General features: G+C 42.3%; 1 protein-coding gene across 1 annotated transcript in view; it reads left to right on the forward strand.

Moving 5' to 3' along the window:
- Positions 1–1,189, forward strand: part of GCAT (glycine C-acetyltransferase) — a 65,573-nt gene extending 64,384 nt beyond the window's left edge. Inside the window, exon 10 of the mRNA XM_082265040.1 lies at positions 946–1,189. The gene's annotated coding sequence lies outside the window, so the exon portion shown is untranslated. The remainder of the gene's footprint in view (positions 1–945) is intronic.
- Positions 1,190–7,122: the final 5,933 nt, after the last annotated feature.

The following is a 7,122-nucleotide window of genomic DNA, read 5'->3' on the forward strand; positions in this document are numbered from 1 at the left end:
AAATAAAAAAGTGGATAAGTGAAATTCCACGAGTGGCCACTAGGTGGCGCAAATAGCTTGGTACAACCTGTATGTTGATGTATGGAGATGTTCCTTTTCGAGATGAACGAGCAGTCAGAGTAATCAGCGGCGGGTAATCAGCGGCAGCAAAACAGTTGTGGAATCCGCAGTCCGGATGCTGCGCTCCGCTCCCCGGTAGGGATATCGGTGTAATCCTGGTAAGATCCCGGGAATCCAGTGCGGGGAAAGTTAGTTGTAGAAGTTGAGTCTCCCTCTCGGTCCGGGCAGTGTGATGGAGGAGGAGGAGATCACTCCTCCTCCATCACACTGCCCGGACCGAGAGGGAGACTCAACTTCTACAACTAACTTTCCCCGCACTGGATTCCCGGGATCTTACCAGGATTACACCGATATCCCTACCGGGGAGCGGAGCGCAGCATCCGGACTGCGGATTCCACAACTGTTTTGCTGCCGCTGATTACCCGCCGCTGATTACTCTGACTGCTCGTTCATCTCGAAAAGGAACATCTCCATACATCAACATACAGGTTGTACCAAGCTATTTGCGCCACCTAGTGGCCACTCGTGGAATTTCACTTATCCACTTTTTTATTTTTATTTTATTTTAATTTATATATTTTTTTCACTCACGCTGTTACAGATCAAGTGGCACATTCATTTGGAAATCACTCACATATCTTCGGTTGTGGGTCTTTTGTCACCACATCGGTTTATATATATATATATATACAATTTCTTCGCATGTATGGTTTGATTTGAATATATCTTTGTTATCCATTTATTATTATTTTTAGATATTGCACCATTTGTGGGTTATTGTCTACCAGTACACTTCCCCTTACACTTCACAAGGGGCATTTTTTATTTTTATTTTCAGAGGTAGCGCCACCACCAATCTTCACACTTCTTCTATAACAAATGCAGGTTAGATTGCAACCTCGACACTCCAGCTTTGGTGAAACTAAAAATCTCATTATGCAGCTGTCTGGCAGTTGTGTACATGGCTGTCAGTCTTGCAATGTCCGTGGGACTTGTAGTGCCACAATAGCTGAAGTGCCAAGGTTGCCTTACCCACCTTAGGTCAATGCAAACTCCCTCTTGTAAAATTTCATGCTACGCATCCACTATATCAAGGTTCTCATTCACCTAGGATCAACAGTCTCATGCCCTGCAACACAACGGTGTCTACATTAGGGTGACCAGTCGTCCCCGGATTGAGGACACTCTCCCCGGTCCAAGTCTGTCCCCGGTTTTGTTCCCAGATTCAGGGCCAGATTAATGTAGACAGGGCATCCTATGCTGGCTGAGAAACGGCCTAGTGGCTCAGATGCAGATGCCCCCTGCTAGATGATCTCACTGCCGCTCCTGCTGCTGTTCAGTGGAGGAGAGGCAGAGCCAAAAATTTACTGTGTGGAGGGCTGAGACAGGGAGGTGAGCAGATGGGGGGGGGGGGGGGGTCTTTTTGTACACAGGTGAGAGCAGTGGGGGAGCAGGGGTCAGAGCTGATTCAGCTATATGGAGAGTTTAACTGTTGTGGGGGAAGGGCGAAGGGCTAAGAGGTGACTGTAGAGAATCTGTAAGAGAAGGGTGCAGAGGTGAGCTATGGATGTGGGGGCAGAAGTGTCCTCTGTGCATAGCAAACCTCTGAACCCTGCACTGTATGCCCTCCTGTATTTTATGTAGTCCTATGCCCAGCGCTCTGTGTATTATGTAGTCCTGTGCCCAGTGCTTTGTGTATTATGCAATCCTTTGCCCAGCGCTCTGTGTATTATGCAGTCCTTTGCCCAGCGCTCTGTGTATTATGCAGTCCTGTGCCCAGCGCTCTGTGTATTATGTAGTCCTGTACCCAGCACTCTGTGTATTATGCAGTCCTGTGCCCAGTGCTCTGTGTATTATGCAGTCCTGTACCCAGCACTCTGTGTATTATGCAGTCCTGTGCCCAGCGCTCTGTGTATTATGCAGTGCTGTGCCCAGCGCTCTGTGTATTATGCAGTCCTGTGCCCAGCATTCTGTGTATTATGCAGTCCTGTGCCATTTGCCCAAAAAAAAAAAAAATAAATATATATATATATATATATATATATAATGTCTCTGGATTTAATTTTAAAAATCTGGTCACCTTAGTCTACATAGTCTGAGTTATTGGCCCTGTCACAGGACTTTGAGTCAAGTCTAATTTTCAACTCCAATGACTGGCACTTGTACAGTAACCTCCACAATTGTACATAGCTGAAACTTTTTACGGCCTGCTTTGTTCAAGGACTGTGAGATATAGGCCTGTGATACAGTAAAGGCCGTGACAAGGCTGGAGAACAAACAAGTCTCAGTAGATGCAGCTTGACTTGTGCTAGAGTTGTGTTGTGGTGCATGAGACAGTTTACATGGGTGAAGTACGTTTTAGGATACTGGATGATAGCTTGTAATGTGGATTTTGTAAGAGGTACTTTGTATTCTTCTGAGGCACAACTGTAGGGGAGGAGTGCTGATACTTTTGTATGCAATCTAGTATTATTCTCTTGGTGGGATGCTTGTGCTAGCTGCTCCTGAGCAGGGACAACACGTAGATCATTATTCTAGCTAGTACACATGCGGGCTGCTACTGTTTACTCTGGCTTCAATACTCTGAATCACTGACCTCAAACAAGAATGCAGCAGGCGTCTGAGCCAGAAATTATGTAAATAATTGTTCTGGGTCTTTGACACACAGAATATCAGGCCATGCAATTCAGGAAATGTAAAAAAGTTGAAGTCAGCAACGACAGCCTTCTAATTCTATTAGTTCAGGTTTCATTAAACAGTAAGATCTAGTTCCTGACCTTTTTCTGGGTGCAGCACAGGGTCTCAGTCTTCCAGTTGCAATTTCTATAGTGTTAAAAAATGTAAAGTCAATAGGGAAGGGGATTCGAACTCTTAGGCCCCTTTCACACAGGCGGACTGTTCAGATCCGCCTGTTCGTTTTTTTGGCAGATCTGAACGGTCCCCCCATGCATTCCTATGGGGCATCGGATGTCAGCGGAGACATGTCCGCTGACATCCGATCCGTCAAATCTGGGCGGATGGAAACCCTATTTTCCATCCGTCCAGCGGATCGGTCCGTTCCCATCCGATTTCCCCCCATAGAGATGCATGGGGAACTGACAGCTGTGTATTCACCGATCCCCCCCCTGAGAAAAGCGGAGTCCGTTAGACGGACACAGTGTGTGAAAGAGCCCTTAAAGTGACCCTGTAGCAGTGATCCTGTGGTTAAAAACAAAGTAAAGCTACCTGCAATAGCAGGTAGGTGATCCAAGCCTCACAATTATACTGTAAATGCAAACAGCAACTTTCCCAAAGTCATTATCTACATGAAGAGGGAAGCCCAGGTCTGCTGAAAAGCACCTTAAGCACTGGACAGTATATTGTAGCCTGGGGACAAGAAGTACATAAACTTTATTACTTGGAAGTTTAATAACTGCCAGGGATTCTAGACAGCACTGATGTGAAAACATTCACAAATATATTAAAATATTAATTTTTATTGTACAGAAGGTTTTTACCCGAAGGGCTGTTCCAAGATATTGGAATATAGTGGTCAACTAGCCCTCTGCACCAAAAATATCTGGCTGATGATCTCCTCTAAGAAGGTTAAGGAAGAGGTGTGTGTGACGTTTTTTTATCCCAGTGTCATACACTGCATGAACAGGACTGGTTTTCCAAGAAACACTATAATGATGCACAAAGTATAGTAACCCATTATCCGATATGGTTACTGGCTAAAGTAGTAAAAATGAGTTCTAATTAGTTGGTTTAGGCTTTTTTTTTTTAGTTTTGGAAAGAGTGCGTTTGGAATATAACACCTGTCAGGTTTTATTGCTACCTCTGCCCCCGTTAGGATGATTCATCCTCTCTATTTGTCCTGTTCTATGGTTATCCTCAAAACTGAAAGTAAGAGAACATCTCAAATGTTAGGTTGTCCCCAGAACAATAATAGAGGGTAAGTCTTTCAATGGTGACACTAGTTCTGGTAACCAAGGGGGCCCCCAATGAATTCCCTTAATTTGCAGGGATTTTCTCCCACTGTCCGTTTTGGCTGTGGGACAGGAAGTGAAGAGAAATCACCCCAATTAGACACAGATTGCAAAGGAAAAAAAACTGAAAAAAAAAATGTCTATAGCTCTACTTTATTTCACTTTACGCATTGTACTTTGCATCAATTAATCAATGAGTAAATGCGGTTGAGTTCATAGTTTTTTATACAAATTTCAAATATGTATTTTTTGATCATCCTAAATACATAAATAGGTCAATTTTTATGATTTATATTTTTTTTTAAGCTGTCCTGGTCTGTCCTCAATAAAATAAATATATGCTCCTATCTTTTTTTTTTTTTTTTGTACGTCTTGTATGAAAAGCCTGGAAAATATTTAAGACAAATAATGGATGGTAAATACACAGTATATAGTAAAGTTTCTATATACTGCACATTATAACTGAAAGTTATCAGAAGTCCATTTTGGTATAGTACAATAGGTTTAGCAGGTCAAAAATACAACTGCTTAGTGTGTGTATGTATGTATGCATGTATATACATACGTACTGTACATACATACATACATACATACATAGGTTTAGCAGGTCAAAAATATAACTGCTTAGTGTGTGTGTGTGTGTGTGTGTGTGTATGTATGTACGTACGTATGTATATACATGCATGCATGCATGCATGCATACATACATACATAAACACACTAAGCAGTTGTATTTTTGACCTGCTAAACCTATTGTACTATACCAAAATGGACTTCTGATAACTTTCAGTTATAATGTGCAGTATACAGAATACATGCATACATACATCAGACATGGGAGTAAGTCACGCATGTGCAGGTCACAAGCAAGTCCCAAGTTACTGTGGCGAAAAGCAAGTCGAGTCCCTGCTAGAAGTCAAGCAATTCAAGTCAAGTCATTTATTTTGGTCAAGTCACAAATCAAGTCAAAATACTGATCTACCCCAATTTTCACCTTTTAAATCAGTTAAAAGTCCGTGGTCAGGAAAGGTTTTGTTTTATTTTCAACATTAACAAAACTGCTTAGTGCTTTTTTTCTTGGCATATTAAAGAAACATTTTGAATGCCCAAACAGCTCAAAATCCTTCATCCGGTCATGTTTACACACCACAGTCACTAAAAACATGTTAAATATTTCCATTGTTAAACAGCCAGTGTCTTAAAAATCAGAACACACTGAGGTGTTTTAAGTGACTGTGGTGTCAGAAACATAACAGGCACATTAATTTTGCATTACCACATCTTGAGAAAATGCAAATATTTAATAACTTAAAAAAGTAAAGTCATTTCCAGTCATATGTCTCAAGTCAAAGTCAAGTCTCAAGTCATGAATACCAAGTCAAAGTCAAGTCGAGTCTTTTATTAATTTTAGTCAAGCAAGTCTCAAGTCCTCAAACTGGTGACTTAAGTCAAGTCATGTGACTTGAGTCCCCCCACCTCTGGCATACATACACACAATATCTCATAAAAGTGAGTGAGTACACCCCTCACATTTTTCTAAATATTTTATTATATCTTTTCATGTGACAACACTGAAGAAATGACACTTTGCTACAATGTAAAGTAGTGAATGTACAGCTTGTATAACAGTGTACATTTGCTGTCCCCTCACAATAACAACACACAGCCATTATTGTCTAAACTGCTGGCAACCAAAGTGAGTACACCCCTAAGTGAAAATGTCCAAATTAGGCCCAGTTAGCCATTTTGACCTTCCCTGGTGTCATCTGACTCATTGGTGTTACAAGGTCTCAGGTGTGAATGGGGAGTAGGTGTGTTAAATTTGGTGTTATCGCTCTCACTCTCTCATACTGGTCACTGGAAGTTCAACATGGCACCTCATGGCAAAGAACTCTCCGAGGATCTGAAAAAAAAAACAATTGTTGCTCTACATAAAGATGGCCTAGGTTATAAGAAGATTGCCTAGACCCTGAAACTGAGCTGCAGCCCTGGTGGCCATACAGCGGTTTAACAGGCCTCACCATGGTCGACCAAATAAGTTGAGTGCATGTGCTCAGCCTCATATCCAGAGGTTGTCTTTTGGAAATAGACATATGAATGCTGCCAGCATTGCTGCAGAGGTTGAAGGGGTGGGCAGGGGGGGGGGTGGAGTCAGCCTGTCAGTGCCCAGACCATACCCTGAACACTACATCAAATTGGTCTGCATGGCTGTCGTTGCAGAAGGAAGCCACTTCCAAAGATGATGCACAAGAAAGCCTGCAAACAGTTTGCTGAAGACAAGCAGACTAAGGACATGGATTACTGGAACCATGTCCTGTGGTCTGATGAGACCAAGATAAACTTATTTGGTTCAGATGGTGTCAGGTGTGTGTGGCGGCAACCAGGTGAGGAGTATAAAGACAAGTGTGTCTTGCCTACAGTCAAACATGGGGGTGGGAGTGTCATGGTCTGGGGCTGCATGAGTGCTGCCGGCACTGAGAAGCTACAGTTCATTGAGGGAACCATGAATGCCAACATGTACTGTGACATACTGAAGCAGAGCATGATCCCCTCCCTTCAGAGACTGGGTCGCAGGGCAGTATTCCAACATAATAACGACCCCAAACACACCTCCAAGATGACCACTGCCTTGCTAAAGAAGCTGAGGGTATAAATGGAAGGTGGAGAGGTGCAAGGTCTCTAACATCCACCAGCTCCATGATGTCTTCATGGAGGAGTGGAAGAGGACTCCAGTGGCAACCTGTGAAGCTCTGGTGAACTCTGCCCAAGAGGGTTAAGGCAGTGCTGGAAAATAATGGTGGCCACACACAATATTGACACTTTGGGCCCAATTTGGACATTTTACACTTATGGGGTGTACTCACAAAGTGTAATTTCTTCAGTGTTGTCGCATGAAAAGATATAATAAAATATTTACAAAAATGTGAGGGGTGTACTCACTTTTGTGAGATACTGTAGGTATATAATCTTTCTTTAAATGTTTGCATGTTTGTGTTATTAATGCCATTTTGCTCAAATCATTTTAGGACAAACAATGACAAAATAAAACTATTTATTTGTTAAAATAACGAAAAAAGATTTTATATGGCAATAT

This window comes from Pelophylax lessonae, assembly GCF_965119305.1.
Source record: "Pelophylax lessonae genome assembly, chromosome: 8".
Taxonomy (NCBI): domain Eukaryota; kingdom Metazoa; phylum Chordata; class Amphibia; order Anura; family Ranidae; genus Pelophylax; species Pelophylax lessonae.